Source organism: Myotis davidii, unplaced genomic scaffold, assembly GCF_000327345.1.
Source record: "Myotis davidii unplaced genomic scaffold, ASM32734v1 scaffold163, whole genome shotgun sequence".
Classification (NCBI taxonomy): domain Eukaryota; kingdom Metazoa; phylum Chordata; class Mammalia; order Chiroptera; family Vespertilionidae; genus Myotis; species Myotis davidii.
Window position 1 is genome coordinate 525,139 of NW_006295056.1, and position 16,272 is coordinate 541,410.

Sequence of the window (16,272 nt, forward strand, 5' to 3'; positions counted from 1 at the left end):
CATTTTCTTGATTGAGTACTTGTCCCAGCTCTGCTAATTTGACTTGACCAAGTCATGTCGCCTCTGGGCAACATTTTCCTCTTCCTTGAAAATGTATATTATTATTTTCCATCGTGAAATCGATGGGGGATCAGGAGATTTATACACATGAAGTTACTTTGAAAACTGAAGAGGAAGGCGCTTCTCACTTTTGGAACTTGCTATGGGTTGGTTATTGAACTCATGTATGTCTCTTCTACTGTGCTGTACGTTCCATGATATCAGGGACTGCGTTGAGCCCACAGTTAAGAAAACCACATGCTTTATCATCCAAGCAGGAATACTTCCAAGAGTGAAAGGGTACTTTTGAAAATAATTATGTTATAGACCAACAGATGTAAAAAGGATGTGTGTTCATCCTACCCTAGTAGATACTCAATAAACATGTGTTCAATGTAAAATATTATTTATGTGACACTTTTATTATTTATTTTTGCTCCTTTCTCATTATTACTCTTGTCATTCTCTCTTATTCCATCTTTTCCTCACTGTCTCCTAATTTTGTCTTTATTTCCTGTCACCTAATTTCGTCTTTAATAAAGAACTCAAATTCTATCTCATCTCTAATAGCAAACTGACCCTTTCATTATTAGATTATCACTACTCTTAATGTCAAGCGACCTCCCAGGAATTAGAGTTACATTTTATTAATTCCAAATAGAATTGGTTAGTGCCCACTACATGGCAAGCTCTGTCTCACATGGGCTAGGCAGCAGTGACTGAGATAAGCAAAATTCCTGTCCTCAGAGAACTTACATTCTTGGGAAGTTGGACAGACAGTATTATAATCTCAGGTTGTGGTAAGTTCTGTGAAGAATGTAAAATGGGAAGATTTGGTAACCAATGACGTGAGTTTCAAAAAGACAGTCTAGAGCAGTGATGGCGAACCTATGACACGTGTGTCAGAGGTGACACGTGAACTCATTTTTTTGGTTGATTCTTCTTTGTTAAATGGCATTTAAATATATAAAATAAATATCAAAAATATGTCTTTGTTTTACGATGGTTGCAAATATCAAAAATTTTCTATATGTGACACGGCACCAGAGTTAAGTTAGGGTTTTTCAAAATGCTGACACGCCGAGCTCAAAAGGTTCACCATCACTGGTCTAGAGAGAAGAGACGTAAGCCAAAGTCTTAATGAATGAAAAGCCCAGGCATAGGAAGGGCTGGGGAAAGTGCTCGAAGCATGGAAGGCAGTAGATACAAAGGCCTGAAGGAGGATGAGTTGTCAGCACATTGGGGAATGGAGGGTCATAGGGCCAGAGCCTAGTAAGCAAAAGGAGAGCAGTACGGCTATGATTGGAGAGTGCTGGCTGTGAGGTCAGACAGACCCACATTAGAGTTGCTGACTCTCCTTGTCCTGGTGGCATGACCCAGGCATGTTATTTATACTCTCTGAGCCAACTTTTTAGGGCTGATGTGCATGAAGATTACCCAAGAAGGGTCCTACAAATAGTAGATGCCATATAAATAGGGCATGAGATCGAGTTACAAAATTACTTTGAGATTCTTGAATGAATGGTCCTAAAATAATTCAGAAGTAGCTGTATTTGTAACCTATTAACCCAAAAACTGGACATAAAAATTAAAATATTATCTTTAAGTTGTGTGTGTGTGTGTGTGTGTGTGTGTGTGTGTTTAATTTCCCTGATGGTCACTGAAAATTCATGTATGTGTTCAGTCTGAATATAGAATGAAGATGGAGATGTCACTCATCATTTCTGGAAACTCCTCTGGCATCCCAGGCCTGGTGTCCTTTACCTGTTTCTTAATCCTCTTGTCTCAGTGCCCCCTGCACATCACTATTAATTCTCCAACTAATAGAACCAATACTCAGTCACTAGATTCCCTATCTTCTTTTTAAATCTCACCATGTCCCACTCCTTATCTTTCATAGCATAAAACACAACTGTTTCTAAAGAAATCTCAAGCTAGTCAGTCCATGCTGAAAGGGATTAGCTTTCTAGTAATCTAGTTAGAACTTGGCCTTTTTGTGCTTGCCCTGAGCTGCACCTGTTGTGCAGGTGCGATTCCAGCCACTCTTCCCTGAAATGGCCAGCGTGTGAAGTCCTTTGTGCAGCTCGGCAGGTGCATTAATTATAGACTACCTGGATGCATCTAGAACACTTGGCAGTAGCAAGACTGTAGCTAATGTTCTGTTAAACAATGTCTCCAATGGTGTGTATTGTGGAGAATTCTAAGAGACATTTAGATAACAGCTCAGTATAATCCAGGAGTCATTTAATTGCCTCAATTGTGTCCTGACTCAATTTTGTTACCAAATAAATCTTTTTCTTTGATAAAAAGTCTTCCAAACTGATAATAGGTATCGGCCTTGAAACAAGGTATGAGAGAGTTATATTTACTGCCATGAAAATAATTTCTAGTCAGGGAAATTCATTAGCATTACTGAAATGTTGGCTCTCGCATGGATGTGCCCGCAGTTCTCTGAAGCCAGGAATCCCTAAGGCATTTTCTTACTTTGATTTCAAATGTGGAAAAACTCAGTACTGCCAAAGATTGCATTTTTTCAAAAGATGAATCCGAGTGGATTTTTCACCAAATGCATAAGAAACTGAAGTTATTTAAATGACCTGTGTTGGAAATTAAAAGGCACTCATGTGCAAGAATAAGTATGTGGATCTCTCATTTGGAAAAAAAAAAAAGGTAATTAAATCATCCTTTTTTTAGTTAGTCCAAGGAAAACCCACTAAGATGAAACCAGTTTGCCAGTTCATTAGATAAAATACATAAAAAGTGGTCAGAATTATCTCAGCTTCCTTGAAGCCTGAGGTAAGGGAATGAACCAATCAATACACGAAGACTGGTCTGGTACATGCCCCTCCCATCCCCCTTGGAGAATATCATCTCTACCTGAGAGATAGTCTGTCTTCCTAGCCGCCTTTTTATTTAGCTAAAAACGGTCTTTTGAGAGTAACTCCTTGGCTCATAGAAGAAGAAGCAGGTGATAGCAAGAACTGGGGGTTTCCATAGTAGAAGGAAAAGAAACTTAAAGAATTTTAATGTAATCACTAGTTCCAGAGAAAGCAAGTTTTCAGTTTAATGTCACTCATCTTGTAATAATAATAGAGTTATCAAGGAAGGAACTAAAAAAAGTTTTCATGGGTGTTTTTTAGTAGTTCCTCCAATTCCCTCATCAGGCCACTAGTGACTAAAAAAACCAGCAATATAGAATATGAAAATGGATAAAGCAGAGAAAACAAGAAAGGAATTCTTTGGGAAGGGACACAGCAGACCTGTACTAGTACTTAAATTTTATACTCATTGCAAACACGGTCCTTTTCTTGTTCCTCCATTTTCACTGCATCCAAAGGACATAGCCCAAGTCTCATGAGAAAAAGCTGCCTTCATCTCTCTCAGTAATTTTATTTAAAAACCTATCACCCTGACTAGAAAAAAAAAATATGCTGACTTGAGGGCACAACAGATCTCCAGGTTCTTATGCTTTTACCCTTAGAATCATTTGGAGCTACTGCTCCTCTTCCTCATGCAGAATTTACTTCCGTTTATTGCAGTGAATATATATTGGACCCTAATAAGTGCATGAGCTGTAAAGCTAAATAAAAGAACAATCCTACCTTCAAGAGGCTCAGAGTGTGGTGTGAAGAAAAGACACAGATGCAAGTGACAACACAAGTTGGACTCGGATCAGTTCGAGCTAGACATGGAGAGAGAAATGACTGAGGAGTAGAGTTTCAACAGGCAGAATGTGAGGGGAGGCACGCGAAGCAACTGTGACAACATGAGCACAAGCAAATAGAGTGCGTGTATTCAAGGAAATGAAAGCGAGCTGTGCATGGAATGGGTGGTGGAAGGTGGTCAGAGATGAGGCTGGAAAGCTGACTCGTGCCCTCTAACAGCACTGATCACCAATTGTGATACCCCTCACTCTTTAAAAATGTTTATCTTACATCTATTGCCAGGAGAAGAATTTTCAGTCAGCTCATCTCTTCATGCTCGATATGTTTTTATTCGATTATAAATCCTTAAGGGGGAAAAATGTCTTTTGTGTGTTTTTGTGTACTCCAAATAATAACAAGCATTGTATGCAAAAAGCAGTCCCCACTTCTTAGTGATTCTATGTTACATTGGCTCACCCCTCCGGAGCCCATGGTTTAACGGGCATTTTTCTGCACAAGGGAAGGCGTCAGGAGAGGAGTGAACATCCTTAGGAAGTATGACTAGTTACCAAAATAGAGGCATGTGGAGGAACCCAATTTTTGCCAAACAGAAGGAGGCCTGGAAGATTATAACATTCATGACTCCTTGATTATCAGAAAATAGGGGAACTATTAAAAGTTTAAGAAACTGCCCATTCTAACCACCAACTCAAACTAGAAACAATGGATCATGAAGTCCAATTTCCAGATCTACAAAAACCATCGGCCTGAGATATTTTACTCCTTTTTTAAATCTCCTCCTACAACAATATTTCACAGTTCAAGTTTGTCTTTACTTGTCCTTTTCACAAGCTTTTTCACAATTTTAAGGAATGTAACATGCATTCTGTGGAAGAGAGAGAAAAAAGACGGGCTAGCACCAGATTTACTCTGACCTTTTTAAGGTTCCAAATTTAGTTAGTTAGCCATTTCTATCCTCTTAGCTTTTCAGAAGCTCGTGTGTTCGAGAGAACTAAAAATGGCAAAGCCCTCCACATTACCCGCATTTAAAAGGTTAAACGGTTTATTTTTATCCCACTAAGCAGAGAATGAAGACTCCAATGTGTTCGGGTTTGCTAGGACAAAGATCACAGCAAGAATCTAGAAATGTGTCCTTAACCCTTTCACTTACAGTCCTCGGACCTCACTCTGGAGGGTTCCTTCCCGAATTTTGCAAACTATTAAAAGGTGGCTCTCGGAAATGGCTCCAAGCCAGCGCAGGTGCTCCCTTTCTTCCTCAGAGTCGGTCACCTCTGTCTGTAGGAGCCCAGAGTGCAGATGCTGAGTCCCCTGAATAGGGAACTGCCACTGGCAGCAAAAGACCTCCACCCTCTGGGCTGCTTCGGGACCCTACGACTTTTCTATGCAGGGCGGTCTTCCCTCAAATGGACATTCTGGGACAGAATGGGCGGCTTTCTTTGTGACCAGATCTATTCTCAGTGATATTGAGTGAAGTGAGATCCAGACTCACAAACCTTCCGTGTAAAGAGGCACGAGGGCATACAACACAGTCAGGAACGTGGGGAGGAGATACCTTACCAGGTATAAAGGCACATGCCCTTCTGTTTTTTCTCTCTCCCCTCTCTCAGATGAACTCCAACCATTTCTTTTCTGCATTCACCACTCCGGGGCACACACGCAAAGAGTGAGAATCCCAGCTGTAGAGGGTGGAGGCTTTGTCTTGTCACCTATGAATTAGGCATGAGTGAGACGTCTCCGGGTTCCAGAGAAGTGGAGTCACCAAGAAGCAAGGTTTAGCAAGGGGAGGAACATCCAGCCCCTTAACAGCTTTGATCCTTTTTTCCCTCCTCAGGGCTACTCTCAATTTTCTACCAAAATAGCCAGGGCTGGTCTTTTCTTACCCGTTTCAAAACCTGCTATGAGAACACAGAAATGGGTGGCATAATTTCCAAGCACAAGAAAAGTGAACGACCCACTCTCACAAAACAATGACAGCCCGCTGGGCCATTCAAAAAAAGGAAAGAATTAAAAACAGTTTTTCATTTCCAATAGGAGAGCGCTTGCTTTGGCCTTTGGGAGCACGTTTAAGCTTTTGTGACCTACACTCTGAGAGCTAACCTGGAAAGCACAGCTATGAGGTGTGGTTAAATTTCGGGCCTTACATAAAGAAAGCCGCTGCTTATGTAAAAGTGATGCTCTCTGGGGTCCTAAAACTACACCTCTATTCTCAGAAAATGAAAATGTAAGTGATGACAATGTGCTGCATTCCTTGAATGTATCAGCCTTACAAAACCACTATAGCCTGGGTTTTTTTTTTTAAATATATTTGCTCTCTTCAAGGGATTTTCCTGCATAACATAAATGTTCTCCTTTTTTGCCACCTTTAGAGCACAGGATGATGGGAGCATAGGGGAGTCAAAACTTATGTGGAGTTAAACTCTAAATTCAGCATGTAAAGTGAAAATTGCATAGTCAAAGTTATCCTTCAAAAATCCTCAAATTATCTATAGAGTACACATATATATGTTTGTATATATAACATTATACAGTAACCTTTATTCATGCTAAATTGTGGGAACTTCAATGCTGGATTAATGGAAGGAATAAAAGGAAAACCTACATAGCTCTCTGGGCATTTAGAATAGGAAAAGGTAGAGACTCATAAATCTTTCATTTGCTTACATGGTCATTCTATTCTGTTAATACTTAACCTCTATAACCTTAATACATGTCAGCAGACATTTTTTGGTGAGCATTAAATAAAGTTTGTAGAGTCTAGTCATTTGTAGGCTTGATGTGACTCTCCTATAGTCAGTTATGATTTTACAATTCTAATCATTTTACAAATGTATCTCCACCCATATGTTATCTGATCCTTATTAAGTAACATAGACAGGTATGAGCATTCTCAATTGTAGGTGAGGAGATAATCTGGAAAACTTAATTGTCATTTCAGAATTCTTTGTCACAAAAATAACCTTCAAAAATAAGGGTGACTAATCTGAGAAGGCTACATGCTGTATCACTCCAATTATATGACATTCTAGAAAATGCACAACTTGGATACAATAAAAAGATCAGTGATTGCTGGGGGTGGTCGTGAAGAGATGACAAGTCAGAGCACAGATAATTTTTAAAATATTCTGTCTGATTCCATAATGATGGATATCTGTTGTTATACATTTGTTCAAACCTATTTCATATACAACACCAAGCTTGAAACCAAAGATAACTATGATAAGAAGCCAGGATGTCATATCTGACATCTAACAATGAAGTTTTTGAGCCACTTCATGTATTTTATCAAATTTTATTTTCATAGCAACTTAATAAATAAGAGACTTACATTCTTAGGGGTCTCCGGAAGCATACTCCTGGCTCTTAGGAAAGTAGGAGGCCATAGTACATGCTTAATAACTATGTTTAGTGGGTTAATTAATTCCAATCTAAAAAATAAACAATGAAATCCAGAATGGTTACAGAAGTTTTCTAAGGTCTACAAGGCAAAAATAAACATAGCCAGTCTAGAACTCAGTCTTCTGATTTTTAAACCAATTAGTTTCCCACAGTCCCAAGCTACCGTGGGATAACATGAGTTATCCTAAAGGAACCAGCTTAATCTCCTTTGTTATGCCTATGTCCTTCCTCCACCACTGACCCAAAGGAAAGTACAAGGCATGTGAAAGACTGGGGACTATAGGGAGCGAAAAATTCTAAAGATGATCCAAAGCAGCCATATACTAGAGCAATGGCTTCTTAAAACTTTTGGGCTGTGATGCACTGAAAGACATGCATTGTCTTAATCACTTCAGACTGTTACAACAAATGCCAGAGGCTGAGTGACTTAACAGACACTGATTAGGGCTTCAATATATGAATTCTAGGGAACACAAACATTCAGTCTATAGCATACACATTGCACCACAACCCAGCATTTACACAATGCACACAAAAATCTAATGAAACAATACTCATCCTCACTTACAGGTACTTGCCCTTACTTCTGAGAAAGAAACCCTGATATTTCCTAGCCTATTCTACTATTGTTTTTACTGGTAGCGACTAGTTAATTTGATTTTACAACCCTAGCAGAGAACAATTTGAAGTGAGTAAGATTTTTATTGAATGATTTAAGTCCTTAATATTCTTTCTCTTCTCCTGCTTTGCAAGTTGAAGGTAGTGGTCTCAACAGTTTTTACAGGCTATGAGAAAGCTCATATTCACCATCATAATAACGCAGCCACCCTGCATTTATAAAATACTTTATACTCTTCTGGATGCTGACTCCCACTTTCTTTCCCATGCAACACGCCCAGCCCAGTGATTTAAGTAGAGAAATGTATTAATCGCATTGAATAGCTTAAGAAATTAAGATTAAAAGACATTAAGTAACTTGTCACAGAGTCAATGAGCAGCACACCTGTAATTGGTAGTTGTTCTGCCTCCAGATCAGTACTCTTAACTGTGTCTCTATCACCAAAAACCAAATGTAAGATGAGATCTACTGAATTCTATCAACCACATTTCTGGGAGATTCAAAATGAAAGAAATATAACACAAAGGGGAAAAAATGATTCTGGTTGGAAGTCAAAGGAGTGGGGAGAAGTATATGAGAGGCAAGTAAAAGCTAATTGTCTTTTGGGCAAATGGTTAATATTAATATATATGTATCTGTAAGATAGCTTATCACTGAGACCATTTAAAACAATAAGTTCTCATCCTTCCTTGCTACTTAATTTATGTGGGACTAGCATGCAGGCTTAAAACTGATGTCTTTGTACTAATTATCAAGTTAACAGAGGTCTGGTTTTCAACAATAAAACATGAAAATGAAAAGGCTAGTCGAAAAAAATCTTGCCTTTGTTTAAAATCATGCCTTCATTCTCTTTGGTATCATGGGAAATATTCCCCCAGGAAATTAAAAGTCACCCACCATTGTGTGCCTATCTTACAACCAGGTATGTGCCTAGCTGTTACAATTACAGAAGCACCGAAGATTAGAAGACAAGGCTTAACTGTTTTTAGAGACAAATTTATTTCCTGTAAAAACATAGACTATCTCCTATTGCTCATATACATCTTTCAGATCCTAGATAAAACAAATGGTGATAACAAAATAAGCTTCTATTTAAATGGAATAATAGTAGAAAGTTAACAACAAGCACAGGTTCCAGATAAAAAACACAGGGAAGTACATATGTTTTCCTTTTCCCAGTGTCTAATGTTGCTGGAAAACTCACACGCAGCCGTCATCCACCCTGGGAGCTTTTTGCAATGCCAGCCCTGGCAAAGCTGCATCTCTGTAAGATTTATCAAGAATAAAGTTGAACCGCTTCTTTAAAAAATGAGCTGCTCCAGAGATACAATAATACCAATCATGAAGCTGTTTCAAGGAAGGTGTTAAGAATGCTCATTGGAGGCCCATGGGTGGGTCAGAACTTAGGAGCTACCTTGAAAAAAATCTTGAATTCACAACTATAGGACACATTTTCAAGGTGATTTGAGTTCAGCACTTTGGAATTGATTTAACCAACTTCAGTGTCTCCAATCTGGAAAAACAGAGATTTAATTGGAAAAGCACTTAACAGTGTCTGTTATATTACAGGAGTCCTTTTGTTGCACAGTGTTTTTATTATTTTTAACTAATCCCTTCGTATAATCTTGCCCTGTGTTTACCCTACAGTTCCCTTTTGTTTCTTTGTCAACACGCTAACTACAGGCTTAGCTTACTCTATGGCTCTTAGATTGTTCGCTGAGATCACAGCACATCTCACCACAGCTGTTGGCAACATGTCTTGCCTGAAATAAACAGATTTCATGTCTTCAGTATACAGTTACCTAATTTATTTTACCAGTGAACCCAAATGTCCTTTTAGAAATCTGAAAGGTTTTAAATCTAAGAAACATTAGTATGCCAGTCTCTAATGTCTTTTTGTAGGGTTAGGAAAGGGGCATGAAAAGCCATAATACTATTTACACATACAAGCTAGATTGTTGAAACTAATGAATATTCTTCTTTCCACATTCTATTATTAAGTTTCCACTATAAATACTGTTATACAATGTAGAAACTTTGAAGTACTATCCTTCTCTATTCACAGGCTTTAGTCAGGCTCCCTGCCTGTTTCCATGGTCCACCCTGTTGCCTGATTGGTTCAAAGTTGGACATATGACTCATCAAGGCCAACCAAAGAGATTTTTACTGGAATGTTAGGAATAAGGTATATTCTCTTCTCTCTTCTCTCTTCTCCCTTCTCTCTTCTCTCTTTTCTCTCTTCTTCTCTCCTCTCCCCTCTCCCCTCTTTCCTCTCTCTTCTCTCTTCTCTCTTCTCTCTCTCTGAAATAAAAGGTATTAAAGACCAAGTGATCCTAGACCAGACAGGCAGGTACCATCTTTATCTAAAGGCGGGCATGGAGACAGCCTGTCTGAGAAGGAAGCCAACCTGGAAAAAAAACAAAGGCAGAGACAGAAAGAGTCATGTCCCAATGATATCAGCTCACCACCTGGTCCAGCTGTGCTCCAGCTGGATGTGGACTTCAAGTTCTGCTTTTACATACCTGGGGTTTCTGTCACTTGCAAACATAATGACTATGGAAAATGTCACAGATAGCAAAAGAGATTAAGTTTGGCGTTTCTTTTATGGTATATTCATACAAAGTCACTTTTGAAGGATAATTTCATAAGGTAATTAGATTGGTGGGATTCTTTTTCTTTCAACACTTTACATATTTTACTCCACCCTCTTCTTGCTTGCATAATTTCTTAGGAGAAGCTATAATCCTTGTCTTTGTTCTTCTATAAGTAAGGTACTTTTTCTATTGGCTTTCTTTCTCAGGATTTTTTTTTCTTTATTTTTGATTTTTTTTGTTATTGGGAAATGATATGCCTAAGTGTGGTTTGTAGGGGTTCTTTTGGAGGGGTGGTATTTATTCTTCTTAGTGTTCTCTAGATTTCTTAAATCTGTGGTTTGGTCTCTGACATTAATTTGGGGGAAATTCTCAGTCACTATTGTTTCACGTATTTTATCTGTTCCTTTCTTTTTTTTCTCATTCTGGTATTTTTCTGGATGGGCATGTTATACCTTTTTTAGTGTCCCAGTCCTTGGATATTCTGTTCCTTCACCCCCCACCCCCACCCCCAAATCTTTGTTCTCTTTGATTTTCAGTTTTGGAGGCTTCTATTGATACATCCTCAAGTTCAAAAATTTCCGAGTCTACTAATGATCTTATCAAAGGCATTTTTCATTTCTATTACAGTGTTTTTTATCTCTAGCATTTCTTTATTGCTCTCTTTTTTTTTTAAAGTTTCACGTCTGCTTACATTGCGCATCTCTTCTTACATGCTGTCTACTTTATCCATAGAACCCTTAGCATATTAATCAAGTTGTTTTAAATTCCCGGGCTGATAAAAATAAAATAAAATAAATTCCTGGTCTGATAATTCTAATATCCCTGCTGTGTCTGGTTCTGATGCTTGTTCTGTCTCTTCAAATTGTGTTTTTTGCCTTTTAGCATGCATAGTAACCTTATTTTGGTAGTTGGACATTATGCGGTAGGTAAAAGAACCTGCTATACGTAGGCCATTAGTAATGTGATGGTAAGGCATGAGAAGAGGAAGCATTCTATAGTCCTGTGATTAGGCCTCAGTCTTATAGAGAGCTTATGCCTCTGGACTGTGAACTATATTTTTCTCTCCCACCTTAGGTGGGACAGGATGGCTTCAGCTTGCTGGGTCTTTTCCTTCTCCTAGTTCAGTAAAACTCTGATAATATTCTAGTAGACTGGGGTCTGGTTAATTAGCTTCTCTTAAGGGCAGGCCTTGTTAACAGTGCTCAGCCATATTACTAGATGGTTCCTTTTCCCCGCCTCCTGATGGAAGCACAAGGAGATTTTCCTCCAGTATTTACTGTGAGACCCTGGTGGAGCTCTTGGAGATAAAACTCACAAAAGTGTGGGTGGCCCTTGAAGACTGGATTTCCCTGAAGTTTTTCTCTCTCAGACTTGTCCACACTGAACTCCCAGCAATTCATCAAGTATAATTAAAGTTGTCCTATTTCAGAATTAGTTCCTCTAGTTGATTCTACTGGTGAGTTTCTGCTCTCATGAGCAATGCCTTCTGGATTTGTCTGTTTGCCTTCGCAATGTTTGGAGCAGTGATTTAACCTGTAGCCTCACTTCTCTTACAGATCTAAGAGCTGTTGATTTTTTCAGTCTCTTCAGCTTTTTACTTGTTAGATGGAATGGCACCTTCCAAGCTCTTCACATGTGAAACCAGAAATCCAAACTTTCTTGATTCACAGCACCTTTAATGACTCAGTCATTTTTTTTGATGGCATGCCGAAACCAAAAGAAATACCTAACAGTTCTGTTTATTAAGTAGCTAGAACCAAACAACTTTTTAAGTATTTATGTTCTAACATCTTAACAGACATTGGAAAATAAATAATAACACATCAGTTGAGATAAAAATAAATTAATATTTTTAAATAACCACAATTATTTAGCAAGACGATATGTATACCTATTAGGCACTGCACAACTTCTCAAAGCTTGAAATCAGATTAAAATTTACTTCCATCATTTCATATTTCTCATTGACTTTCACGTGGTATTTGCTTTCTGTTGCAGCAATCACCAGAAACCTAACTTTACAAAAATAGAACATCACCAAAAGGAATATAGCATAATCTAATGTTGAAACAGTAATTTACCTCCAGCTAGTTGTTTGTGAAGTCTGACAAATATAAAACACTATTGTGTTTCTTTCAAAACTTTAAAATAGTCCACAAATACTGGGAATTAACAAATGATACATTCAAAGAGTCATATGCAGATGTTAACAGTTGTGAGGAATCTCTCTATATCCTCCCACGAGATGGTCTCTATAGTATGTGTTGCTAAATAAGTAAGGTAGGAAGAAAAAGTATATAAAGTTTATTAACCAAAGGAGGCATAAATATGAATATAAATATGTCTCTCTTATATTTGGAAGGAGAAACTATAAAATTATTTCTAATATTTACCTATAGGAAGAAGAAGGTAATGGAAAAGGGGGTCTGAGATAAACCTAGGGTTTTCTAAATATACCTTGTTTTTCAGCTTTTGACTTATGAATCTTATACATATTTTACATAATTATAAGACAATTTTGAAAGCAATCTCAAAAAATAGAAAGCTAAATGAAGCAAATGAACTTAATTGCACATTGATTTTGTGGTATAATCACACAGATTTTAATCACAAGAATTAAAAACTAATGTGGTCCTGGCTGGTGTTGCTCAGTGGTAGAACATCAAGGGCACATACCTGGGTTGCAGGTTCAATCCTTGGACCCGGTCAGGGCTCCTGCGGGAGGCAACCAATCGATGTGTCTCCCTCACATCGATGTTTCTCTCTCTCTTTCTCTCTCTCTCTCATCTCCTTCCACTCTCTCTCTAAAAATCAATGGAATAAATATCCTCGGATCAGGATTAACAAAACAAAAACAGTGTGAAATTCTTCAATCATATTCAAAACTACAAAAACATATTAAGCTGTTGTCAGTTATCATATTATTGGTGGAAATGCTGATATTGTTGCTCTAGACTACTTTCTATGTGTATTGATTAAAACAATTGTGGTGGTGTTGTTGAGAACTGGGATTCTTAGGTAAGTGCATAACTGGGGAAGTAGATAAAGATGTAAGCTACATGAGAGTTAAAAAAAATGAAGCCTAGTTGAGTTGAAAAAAAATAATATGAGTTCATCACATATTTTGTCTTAAAATATACATTTATTTATTAACTCTACCCTCAAAACAGCATCCAGCATCAATCCTGCCCTACAGAGGAAATCCAGTGTAACACCATAACTATTTAATTCCTTTTCACTTCAGTTAAGTGTCCTCTAGAACCACTTGGGAAACAGTCAACTGATGAGTTTTCTGGGTTTATATAATTAATCCATTGAATTATACCCACTTATTTTACCTCTTTCTCAATTCTTAGCCAAGATAATTCCAGCATCTCAATTTCATTTATTATAGGCTGTTGTGTTCCCCAAGCTTCAAGTAACCATCCCAGAAATGCATTAGAATTGGTTCCAGGTATGCTTGTCACAACATTAAGTCCTGAGTCATGGAAGGATGCCCCATTTCAATCTACTCTCACTTACCCAGTTGTATATTCTTTCTCTCAGATCTAGCATTTTGAAGTCCATTCCAAGGCATTTTACCTTGGTTCCTGCCAGTATGTATTAGCCAGGTCCTGCAGATTTTTGGATGACTGAGCCCTTTCCTCCCATGACAGGAACAATAATTTCCAATTGGGCAATGCTAAGGCCTGATCTTAGTAATTAGTTTAGAATAATGAGCTGTAAGGACAGATAAATGGAGAACAAGTGTCACCTTATGAGGCTATTGCTACTTAGAGCATGATATCTAAGCAAAGAGAAATGTCTATCTTCTAGAAATGGGGAAGTGAATCTATTCTGTTGGTCCAAAGGGGGGATCTTGGAGTTTAAGGTTTTCAAGTACATGAAGCCAAATACCTCTATCTTACCCCTTCCTTAATGGTCTTCCCTTTACCATAGAAGACTTTATTGAAGCTATGACTGCACCTTTTTTCTAATTTCACTAGTCTCACAAGTAGGACCTGTGCTTAATTTTCAGTAGTATCTGCCTTCTTGCTTGATTTTTTAAAATATATTTTTATTGGTTTCAGAGAGGAAGAGAGAGGGAGAGAGAGACAGAAACATCAATGATGAGAGAGAATCATTGATCAGCTGCCTTCTACCATACTCCTCCTCGACTGGGGATCAAGACCACAATCCAGGCATGTGCCCTGACAGGGAATCAAACCATGACCTCCTAGTTCATAGATCAATGCTCAACCACTAAGCCATACCAGCCAGCTGCTCTCTTGCTTTAGAACGTGAGATTCTCTTTAAATGCTGCCCTAGTGGCCTTCTCTCTCACACTGTACCTTAAGTTGATAACTGGCTGACCTGAATCCTTTTCTTTCTTTGGCATTTAACAACAAGCAACCAAATTCACAATTTTTATAATTATTATCACCCTCATATCTCTCAAATACTAGAGAAATTGTACAAACAGAACATCTCCTCCAGCTATTCCCAAAACAATTAACCATAGGTGAGAGTCTTGGTCATTGTGATTTTGCAGCACACCAAGCATTAGCATCACCACACTAACAGAAATGTGAGTTATGGATGCCATTTGGTCAATAGTTATCCAATTATAGAACCCCACTCCCAGTTTCAACTGTCTTGGTTGGTGTTCCCCCAGAAGCAGAGATTGATAGAAGGATTCAGTACAAGTAATTTATCTGTGGAGTGATCCTAAGATATGTGAGCAGAGTAGGGATGTATGTCAAGAAAAAAAAGGAAGTGTGTATTTTTAAGCAATTACAACTGTGAACAGTACAGCCTAATCCCATGGGGAATCTTAAAATTGGTCTAGAATATATGCCTCAGAGTATTCCCACCCAAGAAGCAAGGGTTCTGCCATTCATTAGCTGAGAGTTGCATGAAGAGAAAGGAAATGCATAAATTTCCCAGCCTTGTCATTCTATCCCTGTGACCAGAGAAAGTCCCAACGCAAAGAGCTGGCTGTAGGAAGCCACAAATTGTGAACTGAATCTGTAAGGGAATAGCGTTCTGAATGGAGTATTTTTAGGTTCATCTTTTTGCTCATCTACAACTCTTTCCACCACTACTAAGGCTATTTTCTCTGAAACAAGATTCTTCTCATCACCCCACTCCTACCCCCGTATCTGATTGAATCTGTTTAAATCCTTCCTGAGTTTCAAGGTCTAATTAAAATACCAAGTCTTTCCTCATCACCCCAGTTGAAATTAATTCATCTCCTCCCTACCTCACCATACCTGTTACCATGGTGCTTTGTTTATATCTCTGTCTTAGCACTTTCTACATTCTGCACAGTAATAGAGTTATTTGAAAAATACCTATCTTGTTCACTAGATTTAAGTTGAGGATAAGGACCAAATCATATTGACATTTCAAAATGTCATAAAATCCCCAAAATCCTTTAAATATGATTATGTTTAATAAGCAACTATTAAATTATTCTATTAATTCAATAAATATTTATTGAATGCCTACCACATATGAGGCTTAGTGCTAACTACATGAGATGTAACAGAGCCAGAAAGGCATGAAAGCCACTTCCTCCCTCCGCTCTACCAAAAATTTCCCATTTTTCCAATATTTTTGTTTTGTTTTTTGCTAAGATGTGAATTATCTCTTTTTTTTTTTTTACTCCTACACTGCATCATCCTTGCTCATATAATAACAGGTAAAATATATTGCACACATACTCCAGGCCAGATCATGTTGCTTGTTTCAATTCATTTAATCTTCAGGTTTCAATAAATAATTCCATTTTATAAATCTGGTAACTGAGGTACAAGAGATAAGTAATTTGCACAAAGGTATAGCGCTCACAAGTGGAGAGTAAATGGGTGCGCTTTATACTATGTGATTTACATTCTTACTACTCAAAATGCTCTCTCCAAGCATGGTATACCCATGTCTGCTGATAATACCAACTGGAATGCCCTCCTACTTTCAT